Source organism: Myxocyprinus asiaticus, chromosome 14, assembly GCF_019703515.2.
Source record: "Myxocyprinus asiaticus isolate MX2 ecotype Aquarium Trade chromosome 14, UBuf_Myxa_2, whole genome shotgun sequence".
NCBI classification, from domain to species: Eukaryota; Metazoa; Chordata; class Actinopteri; order Cypriniformes; family Catostomidae; genus Myxocyprinus; species Myxocyprinus asiaticus.
The window spans coordinates 45604145-45623530 of NC_059357.1; positions in this window are offsets into that span (position 1 = coordinate 45604145).

Here is a 19386-nt window from a genome sequence, read left to right on the forward strand (position 1 = left end):
ACACACACACACAAAATGGGAGGTAATAACTCAGCAAACAATATTTAGTTCCCAGAATGTTCTGGGAATGTTAGTTTTTGGTTCCCAGAATGGACATCCAAACGTTCCCTGTTTGTCAGCCTGGAACGTTTTTTTTTTTTTTTTGGAAATAGAATGTTCCCTTTAGGTTTGGAGAACGTTCCCCTAACATTTTTCTAATGTTCTGTTAATGTTCCAATAACTTCCATTTTCAAATCATATTTACAGTTGTGCTCAAAAGTTTGCATACCCTTGGAGAATTGGTAATATATGTACCATTTTTAAAGAAAACATAAGTGAGCAGGCAAAACACATTTCTTTTATTTCTTATGGAATTCATATTCAACTGTAGGTTATAACAGAATGGCACAATCATAAAACAAAACACAGCAACAATGAAAAAAATGAAATGACCCCTGTTCAAAAGTCTGCATACCCTTAGTTCTTAATACTGTGTATTGCCTCCTTTAGCATCAATGACAGCGTGCAGTCTTTTGTAATAGTTGTCTATGAGGCCCCAAATTCTTGCAGGTGGTATAGCTGTCAATTCGTCTTGGCAAAACGCCTCCAGGTCATGCAAAGTCTTTGGTCGTCTTGCATGAACCGCATATTTGAGATCTCCCCAGAGTGGCTTGATGATATTAAGGTCAGGAGACTGTGATGGCCACTCCAGAACCTTCACCTTTTTCTGCTGTAACCACTGGAGGGTCAACTTGGCCTTGTGCTTAGGGTCATTGTCATGCTGGAAAGTCCAAGAGCATCCCATGCGCAGCTTTCGTGCAGAAGAATGCAAATTGTCTGCCAGTATTTTCTGATAACATGCTGCATTCATCTTGCCATCAATTTTCATAAGATTCCCCGTGCCTTTAGAGCTCACACACCCCCAAAACATCAGTGAGCCACCATGCTTCACAGTGGGAATGGTATTCTTTTCACTATAGGCCTTGTTGCCCCCTCTCCAAACATAGTGCTTATGGTTGTGATCTAGTTCTTTTCTGCTCCCCATGGCTCAGTATCTAGCCTGCTCAGTGCATCCACGTGAGAGCTAACAAACTCATCAGGGCCATTTGGGTGATTTCTGTTATCATTATGATTTAAAAAGGAGCCAAACAACTATGTGAATATAAATGGCTTCATATGATCACTATCCTTAAATAAAAGACATGATCAGTCATATTTTCAAAATTAATGCCAAAATTTCACAATTTCTGCCAGGGTATGCAAACTTTTGAGCACAACTGTATATTTACAGTTGAAGTCAGAAGTTTACATACACTTAGGTTGAAATCATTAAAACTCATTTTTTAACCACTCCATAGATGTCATATTAGCAAACTATAGTTTTGGCAAGTTGTTTAGGACATCTACTTTGTGCATGTCATGAGTAATTTTTCCAACAATTGTTTACAGACAGATTGTATCACTTTTAATTGACTATATCACAATTCCAGTGGATCAGAAATTTATATACACTAAGTTAACTGTGACTTTAAGAAGCTTGGACAATTCCAGAAAATTATGTCATGCCTTTAGACAATTAGCTTCTGATTGGCTAATTGGAGTCAATTGGAGGTGTACCTGTGGATGTATTTTAAGGCCTACCTTCAAACTCAGTGCCTCTCTGCTTGACATCATGGGAAAATCAAAAGAATCAGCCAAGACCTCAGAAAAAAATTGTAGACCTCCACAAGTCTGGTTCATCCTTGGGACCAATTTCCAAATGCCTGAAGGTACCATGTTCATCTGTACAAACAATAGTACACAAGTATAAACACCATGGGACCAGGCAGCCATCATACCACTCAGGAAGGAGATGAATTCTGTCTCTTAGAGATGAACGTAGTTTGGTGCAAGAAGTTATCAATTCCAGAATAACAGCAAAGGACCTTGTGAAGATGCTGGAGGAAATAGGTAGACAAGTATCAATATCCACAATAAAATGGGTCCTATATCAAAATAACCTGAAATGCTGCTCAGCAAGGAAGAAGCCACTGCTCCAAAACCGCCATAAAAAAGCCAGACTACAGTTTGCAAGTGCACATGGGGACAAAGATCTTACTTTTTAGAGAAATGTCCTCTGGTCTGATGAAACAAAAATGTAATTGTTTGGCCATAATGACCATCATTATGTTTGGAGGAAAAAGGGTGAAGTTTGCAAGTCGAAGAACACCATACCAACCGTGAAGCATGGGGGTGGCAGCATCATAGGATATGTTCAGACTGCAGGCAAATCAGATTTTTTCTCAAATCAGATCTTTTCAGGCAGACTGTCCGCACTATTAATTGCAAGTGATCAAATCAGATTTGCATGTTCAGACATAACCAACCTATCTGCATAGGTTGCTTTGGTAACGATGTAGGCGTACCCACGTGACGATGCTTTCAAAACAGCTGCGGGAAAAATGGAGGTGCATCATCCAAATAAGCGTCCTGTCCAGTCTCGGTGCAGAACTCCTCCGTCGTACAAGAAAAACTCAGCGACGGAGGACACTGGCAAATATTGTGATGTTCCATGCTGCAGTCACCAATTTTTGACGTCATCGTTGTGTGTTGCATTAAGAGTGATGCAAAAGACCATTTGAAATCCAAATTGAGCAGTCAGAGTGTCCGGACTGTGACGCATCTGAAAAAAATGAGATTTCAATCGCATTTGAAACCACCTCCAGATGTGGTTTGAATCAGATTCGGAAAAATCTGGTTTTTTCTGTCCAGACTATCAAAAACTCTGATTTTTAGTGGCAGTCTGAACAAGGCCATATTTTGGGGGTGCTTTGCTGCAGGAGAGACTTGTACACTTCACAAAATAGATGACATCATGAGGAAGGAAAATTATGTGGATATATTGAAGCAACATCTCAAAACATCAGCTAGGAAGTTAAAGCTTGGTCGCAAATGGGTCTTCCAAATGGACAATGACCCCAAGCATACCTCCAAAGTTGTGTCAAAATGGCAAAAGGGACAACAAAGTCAAGGTTTTGGAGTGGCCATCACAAAGCTCTGACCGCAATCTGATAGAAAATTTGTGGGCAGAACTGAAAAAGCTTGTGCGAGCAAGGAGGCCTACAAACCTGACTCGGTTACACCAGTTCTGTCTAGAGGAATGGGACAAAATTCCAGCAACTTATTGTGAGAAGCTTGTGGAAGGCTACCCAAAATGTTTGACCCAAGTTGAACAATTTTAAGGCAATGAAACCAAATACTAACAAAGTGTATGTAAACTTGTGACCCACTGGGAATGTGATGAAAGAAATAAAAGCTGAAATAATTAATTCTCTCTACTATTATTCTGACATTTCACATTCTTAAAATAAAGTAGTGATCCTAACTGACCTGAGACAGGGAATGTTTTCTACGATTAAATGTCAGGAATTGTGAAAAACTGAGTTTAAATGTATTTAGCTTAGGTGTATGTAAACTTCTGACTTCAACTATACATTTTCATACATCATTAATCATAAATAAAACAATCAGTCTATATAAATAATCAACCCAATCAATGTCTTTGTTGATCCATTGTTTAATTAAAAAAAATGTAATCATCATTTAATACAAAAAAAACATTAAAAAAAAAATTCATAGATAAAAAATAGATAAAAACTGATAAATGTTTGTGTATTTCCTCAGTTAATTCTGGATGACTTCAAGGACTTCAACGCTAAAACTTATAGTTCATGCAAAATCATTTTGTTGAACCATTGACTCACAACACTTACTTAGTTTACTAATTTAACCACTAATAGTTCTAAACATAAATAACTAATATTGGCACTTTATTCATTCATTCATTTTCTGTTATAGCTTAATTTCATGTACAGCTGCTTTGAAACAATGGCTGTTGTGAAAAGCGCTATACAAATAAATTTGACCTGACTTGATAATGTGCAAGAACATTGTAACATTAAAAAATAAATTGTAAAAAATAATTGTATTGATCAATTTTTGTTAAACTTCTCTCTCCACTTGAAAAAAAAAAAAAAAAAAAAACAATAAAAAAAAAAGGTGAGCTTCATCCACCACTGTCATCTGCAAATTTAACAAAGAAATGAAAAAGGCAATGCAAGTTACATGGGCATTAGATTAAACAATTAAATAAATAATATTCTACTACTGTATCCACAACATTCCCGAGTCCCATGACGATTTGTGGGCGATGTGGGCAGAATGTAAACATTCGTTATGTCATGTACTAACACAGCATTAAAAATGACAGAAACTTGAGAACAAATGATCACAGACTTATAGTGAGGCGATATTGTTCTTCCTCACCTATCTGTTACTTATTATGGATTTCAGGATGATGGCCAAATATCGCAAATAGAAGCATTTTAGTTATTTTGCTGACTCTTTATCCATCGATGGAGGAACCTGAGCAGACTAACCTGAAAAGCTCTGTAGACTATTAGTGCCTTCACATCTGTAAAGTTGGACATGTTTTGAGAACTGTAGATAAATATGTTTATTTTAAAGCATATATTGAGTCTAGTCAGAACCTGAAGAGTTTGTAGTATCGAGATTATGCACTTCCTGCAGATACAGGGGAGGTCTAGACAGCAGGATGCTCGTGTATTACAGGACTCAGGTGATGATACGGTCATGCTGTCGTTTTTCGGATAAAATGCAATTGTTTTGTGGGAGATGACAGTGTAGTAAGCTCAGTCTAGCTTTATAATTGTTAGTTTACATACAATCTCTGTATCTAAATGCTATAACCTACATGCAATGATCTACTGATCCTGTTGATAGTTTGAATTTATTGTTCTTGTGTAGGAAATAACGATGTCTTAGGAGCCACAAAATAAACTGTACCGTACAAAAAAAAAAAACTACATGCAATACAAATAAACATACTGTATCTATTTGGACATACATTATAAACATTGTACACAAATTCAACGTTCTCTGTAAAGCAACTATAAAACAGTATGTATTATTAAAAGCACTGTACAAATAAATTTTATTGATACTGAATTAATGTCCACACTGTTTTCAAAATTAACTTTTCACCTTTAGGGAAGACATGCACATTCTGCAAGACATTCAAAAGAAAGTGAATTGCAGGCAGGAAAAATGCAGGAAAGAGGAAAATCATAATACAGTTAGTTTCAAACGTGATAAAACATCTCACTGCTGTACATGTCTCATCTAATAATTATGGTCTTCACCTGTAGAATTTATGCATTTAGCATCACAGCATGAAAACAGTTGAAAACATCGTCACTACTCACAGACAGTTCAAGTAAAACACGGTTCCTTTTTATACTCGGTAATAATGCCATTTCAAAACACGTGAAACATTCACAAAGGTCAACACTGAATAGTAATGAATAAACTCTCAAAATGTCTAATGAACTTTCAGCAGATGTATACACACCTGTTAGCACGATAATGCTATCGTTTATGTAATTCATTGCGCTCCATTTCTGGACGTCTAATCACAGTCAGACCGTAACGGTGGATAATATAAGTAATCCCCGCTGTTGACTTCTTGCCAATAAAATGAAAATGATTCCATTCTTTTTCAAACAGATGTTTCTAAGTCAATCCTTCTGTAGGCGGCCGGCGGAAGCAGCAGCATCTGGGACTGGAGCGCTGTGCTTTGCGAGTGGTTTCTGATCATAACATTGCTGTTTTAGATAAAACTTTAGTTTCGCTTGATTATTAGGATAACCATTAACTGCACACATTGTCTGGGGAATTTTCAAGACATCTTACCACATTTTAAAAGCATGAATCAAACTGCATGACACGCAAGCAAGCAGAGACCGGCTGCACACAAAACGCCAACCAATCGCACTTCTGATGGCCAACCGGAAATTCCAGCCACCTAGCAAAATACAGCAGACTCGCTGAGAAAATTGTGGATATGCCTTTAATATTATGAAGTGTGCGCACACAACCGCGTCGTGATGTTATGTGCAACAGCAAAAATAATAAAATAAAATACCTTTTCAGTACATATAAATCTTCTTAAAAATATAAATTAACATGAGAAGCAAAAATGCATTAGATATTAAGACTTGTTTTTGTATTTTGTCATAAATCTTGTCAGTGGAAGATAAAATAGCCTGCACTTAATCCTCAGCAGTTTGGTTCTCAGATTAATGTATTTATTTTTTACAGACGTTTAGGCTATACGTAACGCAAGTAACAAAATAAGTTAAACACATCATCATTCATCACACATGATATGGAGTGATGGATGAATGGATAAATTCACTTGCATCTATTAATTTGTTTTTACCCACTTATGTAAGGTCTCGGGTTTACCTCGGGCCAAATTAAGGCAGCCAGGGAAACACTAACACAGTGGTTCCCAACACTGCACATATTGTATATCTCCCTTTTTGTGACACCCAATTCAGGTCTTGGAGTCTCCACTAACGAGCTGATGAGCTGAATCAGGTGTGTTTGATTAGGGAGATATCCAAATTGTGTAGTGTTAGGGGCCCTCCAGGAACAGGGTTGGGAACCACTGCAGGTGTATTTAATTAACATGTAAGATGTACTTTTTCCATTAAAATGTAAGATTTGCTGAAACATGTATTTTTTTTATCTAACATTGTGCCATACTGAAAACTGAGACTTGATCTTTGCATTTCTTCAGCACCAGACATACAGATATTAAAGTAAATTATTCCAAATAATTAATGATTTCAATACATTCAAGGGTTTTTGAAATCAGAAATGTATTGACAAAGATTACAAATAAAATAAACATTCAAATAATCTTTATAGGCTAACAAATGAATGTCAGTCAGTGAGTTCCTCCACCAAAATTACCATACATTTTTTAATTCAGCTGTGCACGATTTATATAGAGCAAGGGCGAGGGTCAAAAGTGATCCTCCCTATGCCCTATTCACTCAGCACTTGATATGGGCACTCTGAAGGGAGCATGGTATTACTTTATGAATGTACTCTTCACTAGCAGTCCTTTGTGGAAAGGCCCATCATGGAAAAAAAGTATATATATATATATATATATATATATACACTACCGGTCAAAAGTTTTGAAACACTTACTCATTCTTTATTATATATATATATATATATATTTTTTTCACATTTAGAATAATAGTAAAGTCATCAAAACTATGGAATAACATAAATGGAACTATGAATTTATCCCACATATATATATATAACCTTGAACCTGTTGAAATGCCTATAACATATGTTGTGACTAAACAAAATCCAAAATAAATCAAAACTGTGTTATATTTTAGCATCTTCAAAGTAGTCACCCTTTGCCTAGAATTTGCAGACATGAACTCTTGACATTTTCTCAACCAACTTCTTGAGGTATCACCCTGGGATGCTTTTTAAACAGTATTGAAGGAGTTCCCATCTATGTTGGGCACTTATTGGCTGCTTTTCTTTATTATTTGGTCCAAGTCATCAATTTCAAAAACTTTTTTTTTTTTTATTACATTTTTGTTTTATAATGAAATAAATTAATATGGTGGCACAATTATATTTTTGTCTACAAAACTCATTTCAAACATTTAAGCATACGCCTTCAGATCAAAAGATTTTTAAGATCATGAGAAACATTTCAGTCAAGTGTTTCAAAACATTTGACCGGTAGTGTATATATATATATATATATATATATATATATATATATATATATATATATTCTTGCTTTAATTTTGAACAACCTTTCATTGTTGGACTGCGTAATATGCATATAGGGAGCAGCGGTACTGTATACTTTCCACGTCTGTTCATTTTAATGTATTCAGTTCCCATATTCCATCATCTTACTTTTACTTTACACCTGGCTCTACTGCACTAATGATAGTCTTTGTTGTCTATCAACCTCTTTGAAAAATAACCAAATATTATGAAAAATAATAAAAAATGTGAACAAAATCTAAAATCTAAAAATAACGATTAGAGAACGTTCTGTATAAGTTATTTTTAGATAATCCCACAAAAACCACCCTGCAACATTCTGGGAATGTTAGTTTATGGTTATAAAATAAAGAACCTAAAGAAAACGTTCTTAGAATGTTAAGAATTGGTTCCCAAAAAATAACCAAACGTGAACCATATGCTAACATTAAGGGAACGTTCTGTATTTGCTAAGAAGAGATGCCCCAATCTAGGGCACATGTCGAGCTCAGTGATGTGCTTCAGTGTATCCGGAGTGCTTCAATGTGTGTAAATATAAGATTATTGTGGGTGCGCAACATGTAGTTCACAGCATTAAATAGTTTTTTCTTCTGCATCGGTTTATTACAGCAATCCGTTGTTCTGTCAGACACCCCAACATAAAGAATCAGCAACAGACTCTAAATACTGTCCACAATACCTTACAAGTAAACCTGTGGACTATGAATAATAATGGGAACATTGCTTACAGCAGGCAATTTAAAGTCCGATCATGACTAAAATTGACATTTATTGTTGAATGTAGTGAATTGGTACAGAATGCTTTAAATAATGAGGACGATTTGAGACACAGCTTTTCAAGTTTACTCGCTTTTAGTAACTACACGTAATGCACCGCACACTGTCAGCACACTTAAACATGACAAAAAGTGGCATCTTTAATTCATCACTTTAAAATCACCACAGCTAAAAATATTAAACTTTCTAGTTTATTGTTGGACGACTAGTGGAGCATCCTGTCCCATTTGTAGGATGTTTCTTTCTATGACATCTGTCTACATAATTTACATCCGCCATCTTCAGTCAGTCATTTAAATGCTCCCAGACAGCCGATTTAAGTCGCTTATTTGATGGATATGTGTCTGGTAGGTCTGTTATATTTTAAGTTTAAAATAAAACAGATTTAAGCTTGGGTTTTATGCTTCAGTTTCACGTGAATTGAAAAATCACGTTCAGTTTGTGACACCTGGCCATTAAAGCACCACGCGGCCACCATCCGTAACTATAGCAACAGCTCCAGTACCCACACAGGCACAAGAGTTTTCCCATTTAGGCTTACAAAACTTATGAAAAGCTCTTTTATATTAAATAATATTTTTTCCACGTGTAATTTAAGCATTTCACGGTTTTTAACCGTGGATTCTAAATTCTTATGGTTAAATTAACTGTAAAATTGTTAATCGTGGTTAATAGTAAAGCCATATAATCCCGTCATCTTTAATTCAATATATACTCTTAAATATTTATACACTGTATCATATCAAACATTCAGAAAAAGCATTAGGATTAATGTTTCATAAAAAATTACCCTTTCAGAAAATTACAATTCTTACCTGCTCATCTGTAATGCCTGTCTGCTTTCCTCATCATGAAAAACAACTGATCATTTCTATGAACGCCTTTAACATCTTCACTAGCTATGTTTCCGTCAATGCTTTTTTATGCACATTTTGGCATATCGCATAAAATCTGCTGGATGGAAACACCATGATGCGAATAAAATCTCCAAAATACGCATGTAACCAGTCCTGCTCGGCCTGCTCTGAACGGGACTTGAACCAGCATCTCCAGAATGGGAAGCAGGCGCATTAATGAGGAGGCTAAAGGCTACAGCCTCTAGTGTTAGTTACTAGTGCACCTCTTGAGACCAATGGAGTGAGGTTTACACACTGCACAGCTACCTACTAGCTGGCTACCGTTACACACATAGAAAACTTATACGCTTGTTTGAGATTTTTATGCGATAAGAAGAAATGCGCATAAGCTATGATGGAAACACATTTACCAAATAAACTCCTATTGAATTTAACTGAAATACAAGATGCACATCAAAAAATGTATGTGACTGAAGAATGCGCTGTTGCCCTGGTCATTCTGAAATACCATTGTCCAAAAAATCCAAAGCCTGTATAGAGTTTGCAGAGCAAATAAGTTGAACACAAACTTGCACTTTTACCCGAAAAGCAGGTTTATTGATACTTTTGGAAAATATATTACAGATCCACACTGCAAAGTCTTGATGGAGGAACACGTACACACATAGTGCTTCCAGAACTGTCTGTGTCATTTCCAGTCATGAGAGAAGTTATTAAAGTGTTTTGTCTGCGCGTCCTAAACCGCGAGTATTTTATTAATGAAAGAGTCACACCCGGAAGTGACGATCTTGTTCTTTTGAGTGCAAGGGATGGAAACGCGGCTTTATCTGCACATTGTTTTTGCGATATTCTGATATTTGGATGGAAACATAGCTACTGACTCCACAAATGACTCATGTTGCTCCAGTACAACCGGATCGTGTATCCTCGGCGTCGCGATCCTCCGTCAGCGGCAAGGGCTCTCTTCCTCCAATCCTGCGTTTCGGCACTACTGTGGCAGACAACCCTCTTGTTCATCAGAAAGAAGGAAGCGCGAACCGGGTTATCAACCAAAAAGTCTTTTAATAAACAAAACACAACATAAAACTGCTTTTCAGCATAACAAAACATGTGCGCACACACAAACACAGCTCCGTGTGTCTCTCTCTCGGACTGGTGTCCCCGGCTCCTCCTTATCTCTCTCCCGCTTATTGGGCAACTCAGCACCAGGCGTCCATCGTCACGGCCCAGCCACAGCCTCCTCCTCGTCACAATCCCTTTCACGGGAGGGGGCGTGTGCCACCCGTCTCCCCCAATTCTACGCCAGTGCAGTTCTGACATGAGATGTAACATCCAAACCCCCGTGAACATGAGTGAGAGTTTATGAGGTGTTTTTGTAGGTATATAAAATATTGTGGGCTGAAAGTGTGAAGCTTTGGCCTCCCAAGAGCACTCTTCCTCCTACACATACAGTTCTAGTTCAATACAACACACAGAACAGCTTCAGCTCATTTAACAGCCTTTATTTTTAATTAAAACGTGTCAGACTCCTCAAATGTGTAAAACATTTTTTTAACTGAAACAAACATCACATTAAAGAATAGTTCACCAAAATTTTTTTAAAACTCACCTCCATGACGTTCCAACCCCCATGTCATTATTTTTGTTTTTCATGAGATGTTACGCAAAATGAAAGTGGATGGTGAAAAAAGGACAATAAAGCCAAAAGTGTCATAGAAACACCACAAAATGACAGTTGCTTCAGCAATTGCGTTTTTCATCTCACATTATCTTTTTATTACACTATCATTTATGTTTAAGGTTTAGAGTTAATTAATTAATACTCATTAAAACTCAATAGAGCATTAACCTTAAAACCTTAAAGGGGTCATGTCAAGAGGAATAACATTTTCTTAGATATATTGACATATAAGAGGTCTTTCTACTTTAAAAACATACTGTAAATTTTAGAACTCAAAACTGAATCCCCAATGCAATAAAGCATTCATTGAAACCAAGCTGCAAAAATGCCTTGTTCTCTACTTCCGCGACTACCCTACATCATATAGGGGCCCATTAATTCATGACCACCTCTACAGCTCAAAAACTTCAATGCCTACTTTACATCAATGCACCCTTGGCCCCACCCACTGGCACATCAGTTTGTAAACTGATAGAGAGCAGGACAAACTATTCCTGAACACCAAAGGGGACCCATCTGGACAAGTTTGCATTATTTTTTTATATATTCATGCACTAGACAGATATCTTTGACTTCTTGATACATATCACGTGACGCTTTTAAAAGACGCTGTGTCAAGTTACAACTCTGAAGAGGAGAAGCAATTCGGTTACATTTAGCTGCAGCCTCTTGCTCTTTGAGGCACAAATGCGTCATAGACCATCTGTGCTATTTTTAATTGTTTATGTATGAAATCACGTGCTAGGTGGACGTCTTTGACCAGTTTGATACGTTTCCGGCGATGTGATGCTGTATGTGTGTGCGTCATGTGGATGTGTCTTCATCGTATTTCAATGTGGATTGTATGTTTTTTCAGCTCATATCAGGGTGGATTGCTTGTGAACCAGTCATTATACGATTCAAGCTTTGCAAAGCAAGCGTTATTGAAAGATGGAGCAGTAAAAAACACTTGGACCTGAGTAAGTGAACCGTTTCATTCACGAATATTTCAAATGTCATCATGACTGTTTGATAGTTCATGGTGTTGTTGTGCTTGAGATGAACAGTTTAATATATCTGGATGCAATGTGTTGGATGTGCGTTATGTGTGAACCCTGAAATGTAGTTTTATAATATTGTGGGGTTGTTCATTCTCTTCCGATTAAGTTTAAAATATGGCTGTATTTGAGGGGCTGCACGCTGTTAGCCAAACATAACAGTACGCTGAAGTTTTAAGGAGGCACTTAGGCCAAAACCGAACGTTTCAGATAGAGTTCCAGAAACAGAGTGGAAAATTATCATATATTACTCAGTTATGACTGTTTTGATGCATTAAAAACCTTAATATCATTATCAGACCTCAGGTAAGATAATAAAACTATAAAAAATAGCATTTCATGGGGGCCTGGGTAGCTCAGTGGTAAAAAACGCTGGCTACCACCCCTGGAGTTTGCTAGTTCGCTAGTTCGAATCCCAGGGCGTGCTGAGTGGCTCCAGCCAGGTCTCCTAAGCAACCAAATTTGCCCGGTTGCTATGGAGGGTAGAGTCAAATGGGCTAACCTCCTCGTGGTCGCTATAATGTGGTTCATTCTCGGTGGGGCACGTGATGAGTTGAGCGTGGATGCCGCAGTGGATGGTGTGAAGCCTCCACACGCACTATGTCGCCGTGGCAACGTGCTCAACAAGCCATGTGATAAGTTGCGTGGGTTGATGGTCTCAGACACAGAGGCAACTGGGATTCATCCTCCACCACCCGGATTGAGGCAAATCACTATGCAACCACAAGGACTTAAAAGCACACTGGGAATTGGGCATTCCAAATTGGGTGAAAAATAAAAAATAAATAAATAAAAAATTGCATTTCATGACCCCTTTAAATATTTGGGAGAAAATTAAACATAGCTTTTAGCACCAAACAGTGGACATTCACCTCAGACTGACGTGATACTTGTTATGGACCACGAAATGTAATTTGGCAAAAATGTTGCCTCAGTCACGTAATTTTCATGAGATCAGGCTCCTGTATACCAAGTGCTGAGATTGGTGGATGTAGCTTGAAAGCTGTAGGAGGAGTTTGGTTTAGGGATTTTGTCAAGCCAACATAAACACAAAACTTGAAATATATATCGCACAAGTTGTATGGACTACTTTTGTGCTTTTTGTTATTGTTGGAGCTTTATATAAATCACCAACCACTTTTGCTATAGTGAAAACAGAAGCTCAAACATACTCCCAAACATTTCCTTTTGTGTTCTACAGAAGAAAAAATGTAATATGGGTTTGGAACATAGAGTCTTTCATCTGAAGTTCGAGTCAAGTCTGAAGTCTTTAAGCTGGAGTCCGAGTCAAGTCTCGAGTCTTTCGTCACGAGTCCGAGTCGAGTCTCAAGTCACTAAAAGTTTCATCTTTTATAAATATATTTTTTAAGCACTCTACTTAAAAATGATAAATGTAAGATCTTTGAAAAATCTGGGATACTAATAGGATTCTACCTGAACTTGTAAACATTTTATTTATTTATTTAATTGTATTTTATGATTTCACAGACTTAATTAACTTATCCTGCATGTTTTTTTGTAATAAAGCTGCCTTAGTTTTTCTCATGGTCAGTTCAACAAGGCTCAGAACGCGCACACAAGCAATGCAATATGACATCTGCAATGCAATGTAATGCGATATCATTAGGAAGGGCTGGCTGATTTGGCCAAAATAAATTATCACAATATTTTTTTCATATAGTTCAATATCGATATTTATCATGATATATACTGTACATTTCACATCATTAATGGGGCAGAACTGCATTCCATATGTTTGTTAGACCTCAAGAATGAATTAAACATAACTTGTTTGTTTAAAAGTAAATTCCATAGCTATCTTTAAAGTACACTCAGTTTAGCATTTAATCCTACATGAGGTGTGTGACCTCTTTTTGATGAAATTGAGCCAATTTCATTATCTTCAGCTGATGTTTGACTCCACTGAAAGACTTTCTTATGACGATTCACTGTCCAGCTCAGTAGGTGGCAGTAATGCACCATAAACTGGATTGCCAACCGGCAATAAACATCACCAGAAGAAAACTTTCTTGCCTGTGACAGCGGTATGGATCATGACGTTTTTTTAAACTAATAGTACATAAATAAACTGCAATGGTGATGTCGGAGTTGTTGTTGTGTTCAGTCGACAGCTGCATTGTCAGTGCTGTCTTGTTCGGTACACAACAATATTAAATTAGCCGGGTAGCTAGCTAATGACTAGTGGCTACCGAGCCTGATTAGTTTCCATGACAGCAGGACTGCCTGCTAATACTTCCTCACAGGCTGATTTCATGTCTGTGATTCAGTTAGCTAATTGTGTGTATTTGCTGAACTGCTTGTGTTTTTAGCGACACATACCTGTTTCGATCAGCTACTCTAGATGTAGAACATAGGCTAAATATCGAAAGTTACTCAAAATTTTATCATTGATATCAAAACTTTTTTTTTTCCCGGTAAATATCGGTATCGCTTTATCGTCCAGCCATATCATTAGGTATAATTTTAAAATGCTAAAATACGGGACAAATCTCTCTCACGCACACACAGACAGAGAGAGAGAAAGAGAGGGAGGGAGAGGCAACATATACACTACGAAAACATTGATAAAAGCACTAGGTTTAAATTGACGCAAACTCTGGTCGGCGATCCTAATGAGCTATGTAGCTACACTGCCCAATGTTTGCGACAGTACAATATTAGCTAGCTTTGTGTGTTAGTTAATGTGATTAGCCTTTGAGAATGTGCTCTTCCTGAAATTTCTGCTTCTGAGGGCACAACCAAATGTGAGCACAAATGGCACGGCAGGTGCCATCAAGTTTAATGGGACTCTTATCAAATTTCACGGTTTATGTGGAAATAAATAATCGAATTCTATGATAAGAGTCTGATCAATCATGACACACGGGGAAATGTAATAAAACCATACAAATAAAACACGTTCGTTTAAAATTCGTTTAAGATATTAATCGTTAAGGTTAACAGACTCGAGTCGTTTTTGAAACATTCACGAGTCCTTTGTGTCGAGTCGAGTCAAAGTCTATTAAAATGTGACTCGAATGCGACTCGATTCCGAGTCTCTAACTCGAGTTCCCATCTCTGGTTTGGAACAACTTGACTGAGAAAAAAGGATCATTTTATATGGCCCAGTGTGAGCTTGTATGCAGTAGTTTGAGCTGCTCTGTCTACGTTCACAGATCTGCAGTGAGGCGCACAGGAAAATGCGTAGGAGGTTTTTCAGCACAGCATATTACACGTCTCTTCTTTCTGAGAAAGAAACTGTTTGTCTGCTAGTTGGGTGAATCTCATGAAGAAATGTATGGCTCATTGCCTATTTCACCCCAAAATGCGAAATATGAAATTATATTTTACAGAAAGAAAGAGAACTCTATTTTTAGGACCATTAAGACATTTTCATGACAATGAGTAGAGCTGGGTAAATATAGAGATTTTTCCAATGAATCGTTATATTGATTCTTTAAAGTTACACTCAGTAATTTTTTCCTTATTAAAAGTTTAACTCTTAAAGACATGAATTGTAATTTTGCAATATATGTAGGAAATCATGAGCACTCACATTAAAATGAAGACTCTAGTCATATCAGTAACCTTATAAAAGCTGTTTTATTCTACATGGAGGGGGTCCACACATGGGGGCTGCCATGTTAGAATCACATGTTGATTATTATGTCTGTTAAATAAATAGTTAATGAACTGTAGTTCTGCCATGTTGGGCATTTTTTTTTAAATGAATATTTTCATGATGTACCAAGTTAGAAGGTTCCTTGTATAATTAACAACATTAGATGAGAGAGAATTTCTTTCATATGTCAGCAAAATGAATATTATAGTGAAATATAGCCAAATGAAATATAATCAAATCAAATTGTATTGAAATTGGAACTGAACAGAATCGAGAGCTTGTGAAAAAAATAGAATTAATTTGGGAAATCTGTATTGATAACCAGCCCTAACAATGATGACTATAATGGATATGTTCTTGACAGATTTCATGAGATTCACCCAGTTGCTGTTAGAGATCTTTTAGCATCAGGCAGTGACCCCAAAATGTGCCATTTGTCTTTTGTGAGATTTTATTGTCAGACATAAAAAATGGCAGGCACAGCTTATGCAAAAGGGCTTTATATTCTCTTTTGAAGGGCCGTAATAACTTTTGCGTCACTCTGCATTTTATTCAACCTCACTGTGCTGAATAGAGATACTGAATCTCAGTCTTGCTGTTTCACCATTGGGCCTGTATGAAAAGCTCTTAACTGAAATTTGGCTCACAAGATTATCCAAGAAATCTACTGTGATACATAATGAAAAAAGACCATCATCTAATAAAAAATGTTTTAATCTCTTCACATCTGTTTAGACAAAGTTCTTCAAGGCTTCGACAAAGTGGCATTACAGTTCATGACCACTAAGGGGCTACATTGTAGCAAAGTTACAGTACCCTATGTTGCAATTTAATAATGCAATTCTTATTCCTCAGTGTAAATTATGTGCTGTAATCAGGCTTTTTGGCAGTTGGGGCAGAGGGTTTTTCCACTGTGGACATTACTCTCGAATTTAAAGGATTTCTATTATTGCTTGATGCTTTTTGCTTTTGATAAAACTCCATAATAAAGTTTACAGAAAGATAGGCTTCTCTATATTCAGGATTTTCAACCAGAGAAAATATCTAGAATTTTCTGTCTTCGCAGAACTATTTGAACTAGTAGACATTTCGGAATATTTGAATTAACATTAACTAACAGTCTGTTAAACATTATATAATGTAATAAATTTTGTACATTTTCTTAATTAAAGCTATTATTGCGTGTTAAGGAAACCAAGTTCTGAACTAATTCATGGTTTCCCAACCAGTGGGTTTGTGGTGGAGATGCAGCAGGTTCATGAGATTGTGATAGAAATGTGAAACGCCAATGTCAAATTAAACAGATTAAAAGTGCATCCTATAATTTTAAAAACAGAAATGTATCAAATAAGAACTATAAAAATAAAACGCTTACAAGGTCTTATCAAAATTATTAAATAAGTTGTTTTTTAATTATTTCCAAATATCAACATGTGAGGATGTGGTGAAATTAATTATATTTATTGATAGGTTAGCTCTACTTAAAGTCTCCAGAGACACTTCAAGTAAATAGTTTAAGTCATGTTTTAGCTATCAAAAAGGCTATCAAAAAGAAATATTAAAAACTTTCAAAAAATTTTGCACACATTTTTTTATACACATTTTTAATGTGTTGGTTTAACTTAATTCAGTTGTGGACATTGGTTCCACACAATGAAAATTAGTTTCTTTGATATTAAATTAAAATGTAGGCTCTACTCATATACTTTGTGTAGCGAAAACCTAAATGAATTGAGTACACTTAACTTAAACTTCACCTGTTCAAATAACTCTGTTGAACCTTGCAGCCATAGATATCTATACATAGTTACCTCATTAGTAGCTGTTTCTATGGATCACGATCCGTCAGCGTGTCTCCCATATTGGATAGGTCAGAGCCGTCCGCCAACACATGAATGTAAATTGACAGATACGGTCTGCAAATGTCTGTCTTTTTCAGCCAACTTTCAGATTATCTGACTTTCCATAAACATTGGGCAATATGAAAAATCCTGATTAGAGATCTAAATCCATTTGAACATTTCATAGCAATGTGACCATATCACTTTTTTATGACTGTGTTGAATATCACTTGGACTTCACGCAATTGTAACCGGTCCTACTCGACCCGCTCCGAGCGGGTTTTGAACCAACGTCTCCAGCATGGAAGGCAGGCGTGCTAATGATGAAGCTAAAAGCTACAGCCTCTAGCATAAGTCACTAGTGCACCTTTTGAGGCCAGGGGAATGAGGTTTACACATATTGCACAGCTACTTACCAGCTGGCTACCATTACACAATATAATTATATTCTCGTCATCTCAAACGTAAATGTATTAAGTTGATTAAACTTGTATTGGTTTAGTATTTTCAATAGAGCTGCTTTCCCTTTTTTCAGTGTAGTTTTACATAAATTTATCATCACCCCGTCTGATTCTAGCTTTCAGGAGACGTCCCTTACATTCTCATTTTATTCCCCCTGTCTTTTGACCCTCTTTTACAGGCTTATGCTGAGGAATGAATAGTACATGAAAGGGAAGTGAACAGTTCAATGTGAAGCAAGCTGCTGAGTTGATAGAACTCTGATCTCCTGTGACGCGTTTGATGTGTAGCTGCAGCACTTTAATCCCCCTGACTTTGCAGCTCACGCAGAAGACTTTTGTCCCTCCACTTCTCTCTGTCCCTCTCTCTGTCCTATCTGTCTGTCACTTGTTCTCTGTCCTTCTGGTGTTCTCACCCTTGTTGACTGTGATTGACAGATATACAATCACCATGGTTGGCCAACAATTTGTCTGTCCACACTGAATGTGAAATGGATACGTGACAAGGCAAAATAACAGTGCAAACTTGTGGCAGTTGTTGCCAAAGGTTTGCTGCAGGTTCACTACTACAGGTGAAGAGCTGCAAACGTCTGGCAAACGTTTGTGGTGAATCACAAGCTCATTTGCATGTGGAAATGAGTGGCAAATTTGTGGCTAGTTTGCCAGAACTCTAGATTGCTTGTGTCATGTGTCACTTTACTACTTCATGTCTGGTTAGGTCACAGTGTAATGTTTGTAGTTAATTATGTTGCCGCTGAATTGATTCACAGCCAGGGGTGAATCTTGGATTTCAGTCTTAGTGGGGCTCAGTCCCCAATGACATTATTAGATTTTTATTCCACTCTGTTGCATAGATGGTGTCTTTTTATTTTATGTGTTTACATCATTCAAGCTAGTCAGCTAATACTCATTCAGAATATTCATATTCATTTTCAAAAGTCATTTTCTCTAAAAAGCATTTATAAAAGTTAACCGAAAAAATAACCGAAAATTGCTTGAATAATATAGACAAACCATGTATTATTGTAACCATCTATTTATTAGCAACACGTTTCTTCTGTCCTTAACATTTATAAACAAACAATATACAACATTAATCAATCATTTTGCAACTTCTATTGTTAAAAGTGATATCAAACACAACAAAAACCTACTACTACAATAAATGTCACATTTATTTACCTCCAGATGATGTTTCTCTGTCTGCCGTTAACTCATGACTATGACTCAGGAGTTTTTTGAATTCGTTCACCAAAACGATTCGTTCAGATTCATGCACTTATTAGTTCAGTGACTTTTTTTTGCAATTCACACCTTAACCAGTAGGTGGGAACAAATTAGTCATGAAGCCAATGATAAAGCGCAGAGGTGTTGACAACTGAAAGAAGTCTAATTATACTTTATTAAAATTTGCGTGTTTAGGCGTCATACGCGTTTTCCCTAAAAATAAAAATGCT